Below are 18,889 nucleotides of genomic sequence, written 5' to 3' on the forward strand. Positions count from 1 at the left end.
ATGTTCAAATACGAATCAAACGATATAATTTTTGTTAACATGCACTAACATTTTGTAAGTTAAACCTTTGGTCAAAATTTAGCACCAATTACAAAGGGGCCCAGTAAATATTGTACTCTCACATTTTGTTTTGAGGATACTCCCACATACTCCCTCCGTTCCCAAATATAAGTCTTTTTAGAGATTCTAACAAGTAACTACATACAGAGCAAAATGAACGAATCCATACTTTAAAATATGTCTACATACATCAGTATGTTGTAGTCCATTTGAAATGTATAAAAAGACTTATATTTAGAAACGGAGGGAGTAGAAAATATAAATAATAATGCATGTTGGGGTAGCCCATGTTTCCGATAATTTTAGCCGTGGGCTTGTTCACAATTTTTATGAGGGGGTGGTTGTTCATTTAATGGAGGGTCTTTCCAGACTTGAACGATACAAAGTGCGACCTGGCACACCATAACACCACTTGGAATAAGCGGGTAGCTATCTCAAAAAACAATCAACAACTAAAAAAACGGTGACCTGGCACATACAATTTTAAACGATTGTTTTGATGGAGTGAAAAAGGAAAACTACCCCACTACGTATATATAGGCTGGAGCCTCCGTGCTTGCTTGCTATGGTTGCTCTATTCACACACTCTCATCCTCTCCAGATCTAAACAAGATAGCGGTGGTAACACTATCTTTCTCCCTTCAAAAAACACTATCTTTCTATCCTCACCACTGGTTACAGATCCAGACGTATCCCCCACCACCGGTGAAGGGGAGGAGGGGCAGCGTTTAGGCCATCATCGATAGCGAGGGAGGAGACCCACTGCCGGCCGCACCGTTATCTCTGGCCGAGCGCCGGCGCAGGAGGTCCTCTGATCCCTTCGTCATTGCCCTAGTGTGGGAGGATCCGGCCTCCCGCCGCCCACCAATCCACATCCCGACGACCTTCAGGTATATCTTCCTTCAAAAGCGCCTTAGCTCTACTTCCCGAGCTCGCTATGTCGCTGCATGTGCATCATTTTCGACCTCTCAGCCCCTCTCAGCCGGATGGTCCAACGTCACCTTTTTTTCTTCTATTGTTAGAGGTAAAGCTACTTCATGGAGCCGAATCTTGTACTTGGTTCAAACAAGAAATAAAGTGGGGGTGGGGGAAATTAGTATGTACATCGGACTTGGTACAAACAGGAAGGAAAGGGGGTGAAAGTAGTACAGAGTGGTCATCCAACCGGTCTCTTGGTCGGAAAGCGAAATATAGGGGTAACGCTGTACACAGTGGTATGACCAGGACTAGATTTGCTATCCACACATAGGAGTAGGTGGCTAGAGTGAACAAAAATGGGACCAACCCAGATATGTTTCTTGGATGTTTGTTTCTTGGGGCAACAAACTATGAATCACCATGTTATGCCCCTGTTTAGGTACATGGTGTTGGACTGCTGGTGCACCCACTGTCCCATGCCCTTATACCAAATATTTAGCTGTTCTTAATCTAATGCCCCTGGTAAAATGAAGCCATGCAACTGTTATAAGCCATGACAAGTTTAGCCAAATGTTTTTGCCTGTAATTGTTTGAGACTCTGACTGTTTCCTCTGTAGCTTTTTGTGCAAACAGGGATATCCATTTCACGTGGTTGCTGTTGTGACCTTTTGGTGCACTGCACAAAACACTTCTTAAAAGAAGTGACTTTTGTGTTGTTTAACTGGAATGTCATAATGGAATAGTTGGTTCATTTCGGTGGAACTGCACAAAGGGAGATCTGTGTTCCAATCCTCATCATCCATATTGGCACCATAACCTTCCTTTAGGGAAGAATGATATTTAATGCATGTGTTCATCTCTATTTTGCGACTGCCATGAGAAAATAATGCTATTTTTTACTAGTACACTTGTACTCCCTCACTGACAGAACCAATTCTGAACTAGAAGGCCAATCATGTACTTGGTTTCACCAACTGGTGAGGAGAAAGAGAAATAGAGCATGAAGAGGAAGAAGAAGAAGAATAAACGGTGCCAAGGTGATCTTGCTGAAGCCAGAGGCCTCAGTCGAGGCCATTCAAGGGCTCCGACAATGTCTACCTTACATGTGAGACGATCCTCCAGGGAGCCCTTCCACTTCTGTTGTATCTCCTGCAAGGTCACTTAATTAATTAGGAGTACTTAGGTACCACTAATTTATTGCTGCCTAATTTTCTCGTCGGAGTTAAACAAATCTTTAGTAGCACCCTATGCTGAATCATGTACGTGTGTATGTTTGTCTATGGAGGTGAATCATGTGGTGGAGCAGGGGGGAATATTATTAGTGTCATGACATAATAGTGCTATTGTTTCGCATGTCAATTTATTGCCATTGGTTCAATGAGGCAATGTTTTGCGTATTGTCCATCATGAATTTGATGCTACTGTTAGAGTAATATGCTAATGTCTTCTATCCTTTCTCACTAAGCTAATGAAGGTTTCACCTTGTTCCTACTTATGCAAACAGGGATCATGTTGTGCCAATCATACATTTTAGTGGAACTACACAAGACAATACAATGAACTGTATCCCAGCCAGTGCTTTAACTCTGCTGGAAGTTCTTGATAATCTTTCGATATAATCTCAGCACTGGTAAACAAGAGTGATTTCAGCCATACATTTGAAGTGCACAAAAAGATATACTATTGAGTGATTCCAGTGAGTGCTTTATCATCTCTTATGGGACTACATGAATAAGCTTTTTTCCTCAGGTTGGTACCAGCCTAAGGCCTTCATCATCATCCATATTAGTTTGTTGTCATCTCTATTTGTATCGTGCTACTGTCATGAGAAACTTCTTTATCTTTGCACGTTAAAGTTTTGCAACCTATGATACATGGCAATGCTTTGAGTGTTGAGCTAATTGGCACTGATTAAATAAACTAATACCTCTCTTTAAGCAAGACTACTTGTTGCTAACTTTACCCATTAAAATAATGAGGGTGCTTCTATTTGTTAGTGTATGTTTCATCAACTAGTCCCACTATTACAATAATCTCACTCTCTCAACATATGTGCCAATAGGGATGCTCAATTTTGGTGGAACTGCACAAAAACTTTGGGTGCTTTATTGCCTCGACAGCTTCCTTCCTTTCATGCCAGTCGCTAATCTGGGCTTGCTTCCTTCCTTTGCTGTCAGTTGCTTCGCTTATCTCGGCTTCCAGTCAAAGGAAATAGTAATTGATATGCTACCTCACACAGGTAGGTACTGGTCTTTATCCTAATTATTGTGCTTGTCATATGTATTGCTAATTTGGTATTGTGCTACTGTTTGCCGATTTTATAAAGGAGTAACTTGGAGCCTGAACTCGCATCATTACATTGGGTGATTTCAGTAGAATTGCACAAAAAGATCAGATGGACAGATACTTATGTTGCTGCTATGTAATCCAAAGTTCACTCAGACAAGCATCGATGTTGACAAGAAGAAGTGCCTATATTCATTTGAGGCGTCATAGTTGTCAAACTCCAAGTATTAGGAGAGTGAGCGCCAAAAATATTGCTTGGTGCATAGCCCAGAAAAACACAGTCCAGTCTTTGGTCCCAACTTGTGCCTTCTGGTTATTGGCACATATGGTAGCGAACCATATGGCATGGAGTCTAAAGATTCCAGACAAGTTGGTTAACGCGTATATTCATCTGGCACTTAATCAGTGTGCACGCCAGGAATGCTCCATTTCAGTTGAACTGCACAAAAATTTTGGGTGGTTCATTTTCTCAACCGCCTCCTTTCTTGTCTGCAATGTAGAATTTTGGTGAGCTACAGGACCAAGATGAGCCAGTAAACTAGTTGGATGAAAGTAGTGGCCAAGTTGCTCAAATCTCTCTCAGCATGAGGCCACTATTTGAGGATAAACCTACAAGCAAAGTTTAGACTGTCTGTGCTGCCTCTTATGTACTCGAAAGTTTACTCATACAAGCATTAATTTTAGTGACACGCGCGTAGCATGTACACGTACATACAGCAACCAAGGTGCAAGAAAGAAAATACGGCCACATACATACATACAGGCAGGGTCTCGAACGCCTACTCGCGCATATGTACGGCCAGGGCTCGTGTACATGGATGGGTCCGAACGGAGGAACTGCGTCGTCGTCGTGTTCATGGGGAGCCAACCGGCTGGGTCGGAACAGAATATGTCGTCGTGTTCATCAGGAGGGCTTGGACGGAACAACCGATGGAAACGAGGCCCAGCATACCGCAGAACAAAGGAAACAACCTTGTGTTCGACCGGCCACGGTTGAAACGGGATCCTGTTCATCGAGAGGGGTCTGGTGTACCACAAAACGAAGGAAACAGACTTATGTTGAACCTCCTACGGTCGAAACGGGGTCCTGTTGATCGGGAGGGGTGTGGCGTACCGCAAAACGGAGGAAACGGACTTGTGTTGGAGCGCTACGGTCGAAATAAGGTCTTGTTCATCGGGAGGGGTGTGACGTACCACAAAACGGGACTCCACGGGATATTGTTCATCTCCACCGTCGATCTCCTCCAGCCTCCACAGGCTACTGTTCATCCATCGTCGACCTCCTCCAGCCTCCACCTGCGACTGTTCATCCACGGGCTCCTGTTCATCCAGCCTCCACCGCGTGCTCCTCCACCGGCTACTGTTCAACAAGCCCTCTCCATGGGGTCCTGTTCAACCACCCCTCCACGGGCTACTGTTCATCCAGCCCTCCACCGGCTACTATTCAACTAGCCCTCCACCGGCTACTGTTCAACCTTACCTCCACGGGGTCTTGTTCGTCCAGCCCTCCATGGGGTATTGTTCATCCACGCCCAACCGGCTCGATCGATCGGGGTCCTGTTCATCCAGGGGCAACACCACGAGGTCCTGTTCATCCATCCCCCCACCGGGAACTGTTCATCCAACCCCCCAACAATGCTCACTGTTTATCAAGGCAAGGAGGCAGCAGGTTTGATCGGCTTCAGTTAGCAGCAGTAGCGAACGAAGGAATCGCTCGATTGGGTTCAGTAACGCGTAGCCTGCAGTGCAATCGCTCGGGTTCAGTAGGCGAACGCCTCGCTCGGGTTCAGTTAGAGCCCAACACCTCGCACCCACATGCGCGTACGTGTACGAGAGAAACACGCAAATCTCCGTGCATCGCTCACACCCGACCACCCACTGTAATCGGGAACTCCCCGATATTTCCCTTGCCCTCGCTTTCTACCATGGTTTTTCCATCATGCACGGCCCAAAGAATGTCATGCAGCTGCGTCTCCGGCCCGCCCAGGACGAAAAGCCCATTTTCTGTCATAATTTTTTGTCATAGAAGTAGGAGCCCACCACATCTATGATGATACCGAGTTTTGTCACAATTATCATCGTAGAAGTGTCATAAGTATGACAGAAAAAAAAATTGTTCGGCCCAAAATGCCGCGGATGTATCTTTTTTTTTGTAGTGGTTGCGATGGCTCCACACCTAAGTCCTTTCACAAGGGCATCTGCCGTGACAAACCCATGACACTACTCGAGGACGAGCATGAAATAAGCTTAGGGATGCTGATACGTCTCCAACGTATCTATAATTTTTGATTGTTCCATGCTATTAAAGTATCATTCTTGGATGTCTTACACTCGTCTACTAGCAAATTCATATCATTTTTGGGGACTAACCTATTAATGTAGTGCCCAGTGCCAGTTGCTGTTTTTTTGCTAGTTTTTTACTTTGGAGAATATCCATATCAAACAAAGTCGAAATGCAGCAAAAATTTTTAAAGATTTTTTTCTGCTCAGAAGACACCCAGGGAGCCAAAGAAGTGCACCAGAGGAGACACGTGGGACCCACTAGGCACCAGGGCGCGCTAGGAGGCCCAGGCGCGCCCTGGTGGGTAGTGGAGCCCACGGGAGGCTTCTCCACCGACTATCGGCTTTATAAATATTCTAAAATCCCAAAAACCCTAGGAGAGTCGACGAAACACAATTCCAGCCGTCGCAAGTTCCAGAACCACGAGATCCAATCTAGGGGCCTTTTCCGGCACTTTGTCGGAGGGCTCAACGACCACGGAGGGGTTCTTCATCAACACCCTTGCCCCTCTGGTGATGCGTGAGTAGTTTACCACAGATCTACAGGTCCGTAGGTAGTAGCTAGATGGTTTCTTTTCTCTTTTTGATCTTCAAAACAATGTTCTCCTCGATGTTCTTGGAGATCTATTCGATGTAATGAATTTTTGCGGTGTGTTTGTTGAGATTTAATGAATTATGAGTTTATGATCAGTTCTGTCATGAATATTAATTGAGTGTTTGCTGAAATCTTTTATGTTGATTGTTATAACCTCATATTTCTTCTCTGAAACTTTGATTCTGTTTGGCCAACTAGATTGATTTTTCTTGCAATGGGAAGAGGTGGTTTGTGATGGGTTCGATCTTGCGGTGCTCAATCTCAGTGATGGAAAGAGACATGACACACATGTATTGTTGCCATTAAGGATAAAAAGATGGGTTCTATTCCTACATAAATAGATCTTGTCTATATTATGTCATCGTTCTTAATGCATTACTTCGTTTTTCTATGAACTTAATACACTAGATACATGATGGATAGCGGTCGATGTGTGGAGTAATAGTAGTAGATGTAGGCAGGAGTCGGTCCACTAATCTTGGACATGATGCCTATATACATGATCATTGCCTTGGATATCGTCATAATTATTTGCTCTTCTATCAATTGCCCAACAGTAATTTGTTTCCCCATCGCATGTTATTTTCTCGAGAGAAGCCACTATTGAAATCTACAGCCCGCGAGTCTATTTCCTATTATATTATTTTCAGATCTGTTAATCCAAAAATCCAAAAATACCTTGCAAGATCTATTTATCCAATCTCATACAATTTAATCTATCTCAATACCGAGGAGGGATTGACGACCCCTTTTACGTGTTGGGTTGCAAGTATTTGTTATTTTTGTGCAGGTACCGTTTACATAGTGTTGCTTGGTTCTCCTACTGGATTGATAACATTTGTTTCATAACTGATGGAAATATTTACCGTTGCTATGCTGCATCAGCCTCTCCTCTTCGAGGAAACACCAACGCAAATACAAGCAATCACCGGCTCGCGCTCCCAGCCGCACGAGATGGACGACGACCTCGATGCCGCCGCCGGCCTCGCCTCATCCAGCCTCAACCCCGCCCCCTCCGGCAAAAGCAAGCCCCGCGCCCCCCACAAGACCGCCACACCGCCCAAGAAGAAGAAGCAGCTGATGCCGGCGGAGCGGGCCTTGGAGTTGGCCAAGAGGAAGGGCCGGAGGCACACGGCTAACGCAAGGGACGAAGCAGCGGCTGTCACCGCCCTCACCGTCGCCGCACAGCAGGAGGAAACAAACACCCAAATAGTTGTGGCGACAAGCGAGGCCCTGATCTGCCTAGGGTTTAACCCTGGCCAGCACTGGCTCGTCAGCGCCGCCGTGGCCGCGGCCAACATCGGCTTGTCCGGGTTCCCTTCATGTCACATTTATGTTCTCTCACATGGTTCCTTTTTATGTTTTACCAGCTGGGGTTTTGGTGGATATGGAAGGTAACTTATTCTTGTCATGTATGATGTATCTTACCGTATTCATGATGTGTCCTACATTGTTCATCTGTCCACTTCCTTACGATGTAGGTTGGGCCACCATAAACAGAAAGATGAGTGGCAACCACGCCTCGTTGAAATATTTCAAAAGAACAATATCCTATCTCCCAGTGATATTATCTCAGCTGGTTCTGCAAGTTCTGCGTGCACAGCCGGTGGTCTGATGCATATATATCTGATGCACTTGCTATTTTATCATGCACTCTGGGATAAAATTACCACAGGAGTTTATTGCTTGGGCGATATGTCAAAATATACTAGAAAAAGATAGTTTTGAGAATATAGTTTGGCCTAGGGTCACATATGAATCAAGCAGCTCTTGTGATTGGTTTACCTTGCACCTTAAGCTGATATTAAGTTATGTTTGTGTTACATGTCTTGGTGAGCTGATTATACAATTCAAACATCCAAGTGAGATGGCATAGGACAATTGAGTTAGCAATGGAACTTAGCCTGTTAAAGACCAAACCTCTCAAGCGTGGCAAACATTATTGTATCATATGTTAGCATTTTCTCTGTGTTCGCATACATATGCCTGAAAGTTGTCAAACGTTGTTGCCTTTTAAGTTTATTCTTCTATGCGCGTTACTACTTGAAAAGGAGCTCAAAACTTGGGTACTTTCTGATAATATTGCTCTTAAATTATTTCAGTTGAAGGGAAACATCGTGTAAACGTTCACTATCATTTTCGTTTTCCTGTCATACTGCCGATACATAATTTCCTACTCCCTCCGTTCTAATTTACATGGTGCTCATGTATTTTAGTGTTTAACTTTGACCAATGAAATGATCCCCCGCAAAAAAAAAATTGACCAATGAAATGTAGATTATGTGCCAGAAAAAATGTACCATTACGAAAAAAGGTTTCAGTGGTATAATTTTTATGGCACATTACTTATTATTATTGGTCTAATTAAATCACAAAAGACAAGGACGACATGCAAACTAGGACGGATGGAGTGTAAGAGCAGCTTTTTATCATTAAAGTGGGGTGCTATAGACAGAGGGTCTAGATGTGGCTGAAGATGCAATGATATGTGTTTTCAGATATGTAAATCAAATACTATTGCACTGAGCATTTTGTAGAGCAAGACTATTCATGGAAATATCTGGTCACTTGACGTTGTGAGCATCAAATCAGATTGTCCTGTTTTAGGATGGGCATACCACTCTGGGCAAATAATTATCCAAACTAAGGAAGAACAATAGTCTTTATTTTCTATTGACTATTTATGATGTTTGGGTTTAGTTGCATTACAAAAGGAGGCATCCTCTTTTTCATCTGCAAGTTAGATCTCATATCGCATATGGTTGGAAAATAGTATTGTTGACTGTCGTTGTACCTTTGCGCTCTTTCAATGATTGATGTGTTGTTGATTGTGTTGCAATATTTGGAACAGCCATATTTTAATTAATCATTGGTCATTTGGTTTGATTTTTAGGTCGTGGGCAGCTGTATGCGTGGGGAAAGTTGAAGAACTGGGGCGATGAGTGCATGTATCCAAAGCCAGTTAGAGATTTAAGGTTCCTTACAAACTGTGAAACACCATAGTGATGAACAGCGTCTTAGAGCTATTCTCATAATCAGCTTTCTGTTGAAATAGTATTATCCTCACTTATCTTTTTAATAGATGATTTGTTTGCTTCAGCGGTTGGAACATCCGCTGCATGGCTTCTGGCGACATGCACCATTTGGTGCAGAGGATTCTTGCATAAGTTGGGGTCTTTCTGAATATGGAGAGCTTGGTTATGGCCCTACACAAAAGTACATCTATTTAAAATGCTAATACCATGTGAAATACAAGTCTTGCAACCGCTGAGATTTCAACCATTTAACTTCTCTGACCAGTTATTGTTATGCATTATATACAGGTCATCTGTAAATCCTAAAAAGGTTGACATTCTTGAAGGAATGCATATTACAAGGTAATTGCACGAAATCAACATGTAAATGTAGTGGCAGCCTCTATTCATACTATTATTCTATACTAGTAAGCGTGCACGTGCAACGCACGTATCCTAACAAACTACAATAAAAACATGAATTATGTCTTGTTATTTTACCTGAACATCTAAACGCCTGTCACGCCCAAGTTTAAACTAATAGGATAAGGTTGAGAGCTTTTCACCCATTCACTCCTGTGAAATGGGAATTCATGTTAATTATAATTATACAAGAGTACTAATTTATTAGAAAGAAAAATAAACTGGAAAAATGTGTCTTACTCTAGCAAGGGGACATCATCAACCATGTTGATGAACAAGCAAAGTTCATCTATTAAGTCGTCTTTTGTTGGAGTGACAAACGGGGAAAGGATAAATGATTGCGACATGTGCTCAACTTGTGACGACGAGTTGGATGCTTTGGGTTTGTTAGGAGGTCTTTTGACAATCATACAATCGGTGGGATCCGTGTTGGTGTTATCATCATCCAAGTTTCGATTTCTTATATCGTCATCATTGAATTCTGAGTCGACTAAAATCACAGCTAATTTTGTTCTAAAATATGTCATATGAACCTAAAGTGAAGTAGTAATAATAAGACTTAGTTTTCAAATAATGATACAACACAAAATAATTAGTATCATGATACGATGCAAAATATACCTGTTCGGGAGTGTCGGACAAACTATCTCCAGTGAAGTAGTCCATGTAATTTAACATCCAGAGACCACAAGATGACCTGGATGATAAAGAAATTTTGATATGTTTAATAACAAGAATATTCAAAAAACATTAGTATTATAAAATGATGACGACTGAACCACAGTCATACCGGAGACGCTCGATAAAAAAAGAATTGAATAATGTTTGCGACTAATATAAATCAAATGACCAAAAGGGCTATCAATAAAATAATTGAATTTGTGAACGCATATTATTTTATATAAATCAAATGAACAAAAGCGCTATCAATAAAAAATGAATTTGTAGAAGCATATTTATTTGAGAGGAACCCATATAATTATTACTTCACCAAACGGGTACATATAAAATTTTAGATTTCACTCGTGCATTGCACGTGAATGCATAATTCTTTTGAGAGGAACCCATATGAAAAATAAAACAAAATAGACACTCCCAATAATCCATTTGGTCGATGATATGTTTAATGTGGGTGACGTGATTAGGCCACACAAAAGCAACCAGAGGTCGGATTGCAAAAGAAAAAAAAAAGCAATCGAGGAACACTCATAAGGAGCAGCGGGTGAAAAGTAAAATAAAAGAACGGGCAGCGGTATCATTTTACGTCGCACATGATTCACATCAGTTCCTTTCTCCCAACACGATGTATCCCGATTTTTCTTTTTTTGCAAAATGGATGTATCCCGATCTGCACCTAGCACTTGGTTTTCTCCAGTGATGTGTGTGCGGTGAGACCGTGAGAGACACAGGCAGCCATCACTTTGCTTTCTCCGCCGCCCGCCTGCTCTACTGCACGCCGCCGCTTCCTCTGCAGCATGCCGCATCCTCTCCCGGCACGATGTCGCCCGGCGCCCCCTCCTCCTCCCCCGCCCCCCCCAACCCACACCACCACCACGGCCTCGACCCTTCTCGTCCTATCCCCACGACGGCCTCGCCCCGCCGGCCCTCATCCCCACGACGGCCTCACCCCGCCGGCTCCTGTCACCACCACGGCCTTGCCTCGCCGCCAACTCCGTCAATCTTCCCTAGATCGACTCTGCTGCCGCCATCCTACTGCCCCAGAGCAGATCGAGATGCGAGCTGCTGGACACGATGGGGGAGGAGGCATCTCGAACTGGACGGAGATCCAGGGCGTTGACGTGCCCGCCGTAATCATCGCCCCCCGTGCTTGGCTCACACAGTCGCTCCGGGAAGGAGTTCGCAGCTCACGTACGTGCTCGGTTGCTGAAGGTATGATGTTCGTTTAGATGTTGTTAATGCACCTATGGTTATCAGTGGGGATTTAGTCAGGTGACATTTTTGAGGCAACCATGCTGTGACAAAGCTGATTGATTTGTGGATTTGAATTCTGGGTGGCTTAATTTGTCAATATCAGCTATCTATAATTGATGTTGAATCGTTGCTTTTTGTGGCTGTTGCTTGATTAGTGTGGTATTCTCATGCTGTAATGTCGCATTATTTCTGGCACTAAGTAACAGAGAGTTCCAGGGTCACAACCAAGTTGGTACTGCACTATTTGTATCAGAAATACGTGTGACACCATCATTTGACATCTGAACTTTGCTGATGCTTATGCCATTGTATGCACAACAGGCGCCTTCGCCACGTTGTCATTCATTTGTGAGATGTTTCTCTTTCTCTATGTTGGCATGGATGATATATAGAGTACTGGAAGATTGTTAGTGAAACACATTCAGGTATGCTATCTTCTGATTCTTTCCATGTGTGTAGTAACATATTCGTTGTTCAAATCCAGAAATTTTAACACATTTTCTATACTACTATATGCAGCCCAATGAAGTGTATCGCCTTTGAGCTCCATTATTTAGGCCAGATCTCATGAGAGATGCTGTGTCAATTGCATTGGCATTCAATAAGGTAAAAGCTCTGAGTTATATTAGAAGGCGTACCCATCCGTCTGAAGACTGCTCTTAATATATTCTTCTCATTCCCATGTTGTAAAATTTAGATCAGTCCACTTATCGGATTTTAATTCCATGTGATCGGATACATATTTGGATAAATCCTCCAGTCCTTCTAGCTGTTGTACCAACAAATGGAAAAAGTATAAGCATCACAAGCGAGAAATAAGAAAAAAACTACTTATGAAAAGATGGGGCAGTAGGACTAACTGCTAACCGTATCAGTGAGGTCCTTGCAGTTCATTGATGGGCCAATTCCTCGTCCTCAGCCACCACAATTTGTTGACTTGTTTCGTTGTGGGTTAATTTCTGAGAACAATATTAAAAGTATTACCCGTATGTAGGATATAATATAATTAGAATGACTTTGGAAGATATAGTTGAAAAAGGAAAGTCACCTGTGTATGTTCAGAATCTTTGGCCTCTCTTTTTGCTATGTTTTCTTCAAGGATTGGTGTATATTCTGGGCTCTCCGTGCAATTATTTTCCTCCACTTCATTATTGTTGAGTATTTCACTTGATTCGTCATCGCTCGGTAGCTGAAACACATGGTAGTAGAATATTATGATAGAGAGAATATCTTTCTGGTATGATATTTGTACTAAAAAATTACAAACTGATCTGTGCCGTTAGAATTAGAATAGTAATGAGATGTGGAAAGAAAACTCGCCTCTGTCGATTCGGGGATTGTATCTCCATCGTTGGTTATCACAGCATCAAGAAGCATGTTTTGTGGACCCTCCGTAATTAAAGTATGAACCAAGCAGTAGTCAATTAAAGCACCATTATATTTGTCGACGGGATTGTGTCCACATGACGGCGCAGTGAGTATGTTGTCTGGCCTCATCCTTGTTCCAAAGCTTTGTCTCTGGTACGTATCATTTGTGTGTAGCCAATCACAATCTTCATTAGCTAAAGAAACATTGAGTGACTGTCAGTTAGGAAATCAAAGATTGGATATACGGTGTTTCATGTAGGTGGCATCAGCTGTATCGGATTGATTTTGTTCTCCAGTTGTAAGGACTATTGTTGACGATTTGGTTTGACACCGTTTGTCACGTAGGCTTTGCAATATCAGTTGCTTATGTTGCTCATAGCGGGCATTTTCTCTCTGCCTCTTAAGTGCTTGTTTTGCTTCTGTATTATAAGTGTTAATTTGGTACAAGACAACATGAGCAACAGTTCTTTTTACTCTGTATGGTAGTTAACATGAGCCACAATTGCTTACCATATGAACTGCTGCCTCTGTAGGATTGAAGTGGTGGTCGTAACACAGTCAGTTGGGAGGACCCAATGGCAGAGTCGATGTTGGCAGAGTCGATATTATTGACATTTTCCTTGTTAGAAACAGCAGTATATGGTGTTCCTAATGAATTCAGACCAGGAAGTGGAGTCCGATCACTCATTATGACATCAACAGGTATGCCTGCATCATAATTGTATGAACAATGTCAGTTGTTGACACACAAATGCCGGTATTATGGTTGGATGTAGGAGAACACATGACCTTCTGCAGCTGGTGTGTGTCGTTGCTGGGTGAGAGCAGACTGCGCAGTGGGCCTCTCCACCGTGTCAAAACCTGCCCAAAAGAACACTTAATTGATATGATTTACTTGAGATTCATCAATGTATGATAAAAATAGAGAAAATGGAGTAACCAGGCGACATGGCCCCGGATGGCTTAGATGGAGTGTTGATTTCATTTAGAATAGCAGCCGCAGCTTTCTTACGATCCCTTGCCTCTTGTCTTTTCTTTAATATTGCATCCCTGTTTAGTGCATACCTCTCCCTTTCCCTCTGTCTCTTCAGCTCTTTTGGATCTGCTTTTTGACCTGCGAGACAATGACATATTCTTCTGGATTTACAAACCTAAGTAGGTAAGAGTCGCAGCTTATGTATTTACCTGAATTGCTGTTGTTGGTCAGGTCCTGAAAGGGAGTACGTACCCCACTACGCTGAGAGGATGCCATATTGTCTTCTCAACTTTTCTTTTTTGTGAAACACTTATTCAACCCTTTGTCAACTCAGTTTGTTCATAATGTACTGTAAGTATTAGTTTTGAAAGTACAAATTACATGCTGTCATATTAAAAGAGCAATTTCCTTTGTCTTCTGTCAGATCATAAGATGTGCAAATTAAATTGATCTAACCTGTGCACTGGCAGGTCTCGAGATGCCGTGGGGCCACACAGGGTGATGACACCGGAGGTAGGGCAGCGCGCCAGGTTGAGGACGTCCACCGGGTCGAGGACGTCGCGGACAGGGCGAGGGCGGCGTGGCGAGGAGAGGTACGACAGCAAGGCGGGTGGAGGACGTCGCGGACACCAGGAGCCAGGAGAGGTAAGGCAGCAAGGCGGGTCGAGGATGTCGCGGACACCAGAGGCGCGGCGGGGCGGCTGGCGGAGGCGAGGTTTGTGGCGTGATGCCGGCGTTGATCGTGGAGGTTCCTGGTGTGGCGGCGGCTTTGATCGCGGAGTCCACGTTAATTCCCTTGAGGTGTCATCGTTGGGGGCTGTGTAGCATCCTGAACTTGGAGTCTGCCGGCAGAACATTTGTTTTCAGCCGTAGATCTGACTGTAGTATAATGGATGTATCGTGGACTGTTGGATGCAACTTAATGGATCTGATCGGACGTGCGGGGTTATCCTGTGTGCACTTTTTGGGGTGCACGTAGGGGAAGTCATGTTTGGTCTTTTAACAATTCTGCAGTGTTGGTTGTGGAGTTGGGATGTCTCTGATTGTTGTAGACAGGGCAAATATTGGTGATATGCTTGATCAGGTAACTAAATGGGATTTCATGCACGAGCTGTTTACTCGCTTGAAGTTACCGACAGGGTAAAAATTTAATGCAATTTATTAAAATTATTTGTGCAAAACAAAAGAAACGGGTTGAATAAATCAGCAGCATGACTTTGGGTAATGTAGTGAGCTATGTCTGTTAACATGCATTAAACATCTCCGAAATCAACTAATCAAAGCATATTAATACTAGCAACAGCCAGGTGATTAATCACAGACACATGCTAATGACGAGGAGTTAACTTTTAGGAGGTAACAGTGAAACAAGAAAGTCTTGGAGTTATTGATCCATAAATCTTTTTTGAGAAATTGTTTGTCAGTTTAAAAAGTGTTATCTACTCATATACCCGCCTCCCTCTTCTCTTTGGTTGTCAGTTGTCACATCTTGCAGTGCTTAGATTGACAATAACATGTTTCAACACCCAGGAATGTGACTAGTTTACTTACTACCTTCTTTTTACGGGAACAGTAGAGTACTCAACAGGAGATACTAGTTAACTATACCCCATAATATGGATGTTCTTTTACGCCCTTATAACCTAGTGTCTAATAACATGTATTATTACTTTTGTCTCAGCTGGATAATTTTGATGGTGATATTGATGCTCTCTTTCAAGGTGTGCATTTCTCTTATGTATTTTTACGATGAAAAGTATTAAAATTTCATTTGTCTGTGAACTTGGAAATTTGATGGGCCAATATCATTCTAGTCCTGCTTGATCTGTTGCAAAGGAAACTATTATCCTTGCTCAAGATATTGAAACTAGCTAACTGTTACTCGGCTTTTTAGAGAACACGAAAAAGCTCTATTTTCTTCCGCGCCGAGACATTAAAGGAAAACCAAAACCAAAGACGAGCCAACATCCCGCAATCGATGAAACAGGTACTTGCCAGGTCACCTCCCCTTGTACCAATTGTACAGTAATCATTCTTGTAGCCAGTTTCCCTATTTAAGTTCTCGGTTTATATATTTATATTCAGACATGATCAAAACATATATGACGCATGTATCTCAAAATTTTGACGTAATATGAGATTAAATAGTTAAGTACTACAAAACAATCTTGAACATTAAATGCTATAGTGAAATCATGACTTGGAGATTTATCATGAAATTCAGAAGTTTTAAACTGCAAAAGGAAGCAACTAACAAGAAGGACCAAAATTTGAAATTGATATATAGTGTAGTGTATAGTAGCAGGAAGCCAGGAACCAACAATTATAAATTAGCAAGTGCATTTGTAAATCAGCAAATGTGCAGTAGCACATATATTCTTGCACCTCCAGTGTACAACCATGCCATCACATATTCATACGGAAACAATTTAGCGACATCACTGCAAGCCAATCTCTGCTTCAAATTTAGTGATTCACACATGTGCTGCAGTCTGCAATATCCGGTCTACAAAATGGCATCTTGATTATACCACTTAAAACAGCCTGGTAAGCAGTAACCCCATGAAAACTTGTTAATACTCAGTTTTGTGTGCTCGTAACATGGTGGGGACTTTTTACTATTATATGGTCTACAGGTCTAGACTTAGTATGGTCTTGCTGACTTTGTTCCTTGCTCATAACTTTTTTTGTATGCCCTCTTGTCCAATAAATTTAATTAGCTATCCTGCAATAGTTATTCGGTGCTTAGTTTTAGTCTGTAGAGTTTGGAACTGGTATGGTTGTGGCCTTATGTATGTTAGCTTCTCCACATGTGAAGGTTAAAAACTTCTTAAAACAGCACCAGAGGGATCGTAGAAGAAATCTAGGAAAGTATGAATTGCAAATTCTGCTGTTACATCTCAATGGCGTTCCCTAAATTATTTAAATATGGCATGTACATGATGCACAGGTTACCATGCTGAATAGCCCATTACCCCCTTGTGCCACAATTTGTCGAGCGTAGTTCAAGCTGGCCCAAGTTTAGCTTAGTTTTGGGTTAAGAAAATCACAGGAGCCAGGAGAAAAATGAAAATATCTAGTAGGTTGTTGGTCATTATTAGTTTTGGCCTGTTCACACAATAGAATTATCTATGCAGCAGTGACCGCCACAGATTCAGGTGGCTGGTTTTGACTTTCAAGTATCTCTCCTCCTAATGTCGACCCTAACGCTTTCGGTACAGAGAAGATGTTGATAAATTGAGATGTTCTCCACTGCCATGCTTTCAGCTCAACAATTGGTCAATCGTTTGCTGCATTTTGGTCTTTAAATTCTCTTCTTCTGTGGCCACTATGTCGAGCACCAGCACTTAAGATGCATGAAATTCTGCATCCTACTCTCACTCACTCGAATAACTTGTCGTTATGTGGCCAATACGTTGGTCAGCCCGTTTCTTCTAAGGTTTGGGCGACTTATCACAGATCTCATGCTATTTGCTATCAGACTGGAAAACAGGAATTGCATTAGGGTGCAAAAGGTAGCCAAGGGTCGCGGTACGATGTTTGTCAACATTAGCCATTGTTGATCCAATTACAGTGCTCTGATATAGTGGGCTCAATTTAGCTTATAGCTTTCCTGATCATTTTGGTCCATCCAATTCTAGTGCTTCTTCCATGTGCGAAACATATGTAGTGCTCGTAAATGGCAGTCATGTACCAGATTTTCAAGCAAACTCCGTAGTGATGGTATGCCTAATAAGATGCTTCTCTCCTACTGTGCCTTCAGTGTAAAATGGTAAAACTGAAACTGAGTTGGGTTTACATTGGAATTGTTGCTGACTGCTAAAATGCCTACCGTTTTTACCTTTCACGGTCGCTAAACTGAAATCTAAGCGTGGATGGTTTTGAACCGTTTGTTTCACTGCAGCAGAAGAGACACCGGAGGTGGAGCAGGTAACCAAGGCGGCATCTCCCGCCACCAACTCACGGTCCAACAAGCGCAAGAAAGCCTCGGAACACGCAGAACCAGAAGCCGAGGACGGGATCAGACAGGCACCCAAGGAGGAGGCAGAGTGTGGCAGTCATGGTCGCGGGCGGGGCAGAGGCAGAGGCAGGGGGGCCAAGACGGCGACTCCGAAGCCAGTGCCGTCGGGAAGGGGCAGAGGCCGAGGCCGCCCTAAGAAGGGAACCGGGAGCCCTGGCGCTGCTCCTCCGCAAGCCGGGAGCTCGGGGCGAGGTGGGAAGAAGAGCGGGAAGCGAGGGAGGCCTCGCAAGTGATCGGCCGGGTGAGCCTCGGGCTTGGCAGAGTTTTTTTTGGTCAGATCAGCTGGCAGCGAGAGTGGTTGTTACTCTTTGGTGCTGCCATGCCACGTTGCTGCAGGTCCTAGTCATGCCATAGTAATCTGATGGCTTTGAACTCCTAGTCTAATGGAGATGGCAAGGGCTGGATTCATTACCCCCTGCAAATTGTGGATGCCAGCCATGGACACTGTAGGTACGAGCAGTGATGCTCTGGCGGCTTATGTTTTGTGAAGGAATGAACGGGCAATCCTGCAAGAAAATTTACCTTTTGCGAGAATGGACGCAGAACAGAGTAGCAAGAATGTTCAGTTTTGTGGCGCGAGAATCCCGGGGGCCGATGTTACCTTCCGTCAGAACCAAGAAAGCAAAAAATGTGCGTGATAGTACACCGATGAACGTCGGCGTCAAACCATCGAACTTACTATCTCGGCCGTCGATACGAAGATCCGAGTCCAAGCCGCTGATTACAAATAGTTTGCTACGGGCTGGCCGCTAGGGCACAAATGCCACCGAAATCAATCAACCAACGCCGGCACGCCGCCATGGCGTCCGCCGGCGCGGCTGCGCCACACCTGGACGACGGCATCGTCGCCACTACAATGTGTTCCCTTTCTTCAAGTGAGAAAGGCTACTGGTGTTCTCTTGAGAAACCATCCATCTTTACCGGTTGATGTGCTGATCAAAAGGTGCTCGATTTAAGATGATAATGTTAGAATAAATCCGAGGCGTTCCGTCGATCTACCGAGGACCAAACAATCA

General features: G+C 43.3%; 1 pseudogene; it reads left to right on the top strand.

Annotated features, from left to right (window-relative positions):
* The first annotated feature begins 7,093 nt into the window (after positions 1-7,093).
* On the top strand, positions 7,094-18,106 carry LOC123077404 (E3 ubiquitin-protein ligase HERC2-like; annotated as a pseudogene).
* The last annotated feature ends 783 nt before the right edge of the window (positions 18,107-18,889 follow it).

The sequence above is a fragment of the Triticum aestivum genome, chromosome 1B, assembly GCF_018294505.1.
Source record: "Triticum aestivum cultivar Chinese Spring chromosome 1B, IWGSC CS RefSeq v2.1, whole genome shotgun sequence".
Taxonomy (NCBI): domain Eukaryota; kingdom Viridiplantae; phylum Streptophyta; class Magnoliopsida; order Poales; family Poaceae; genus Triticum; species Triticum aestivum.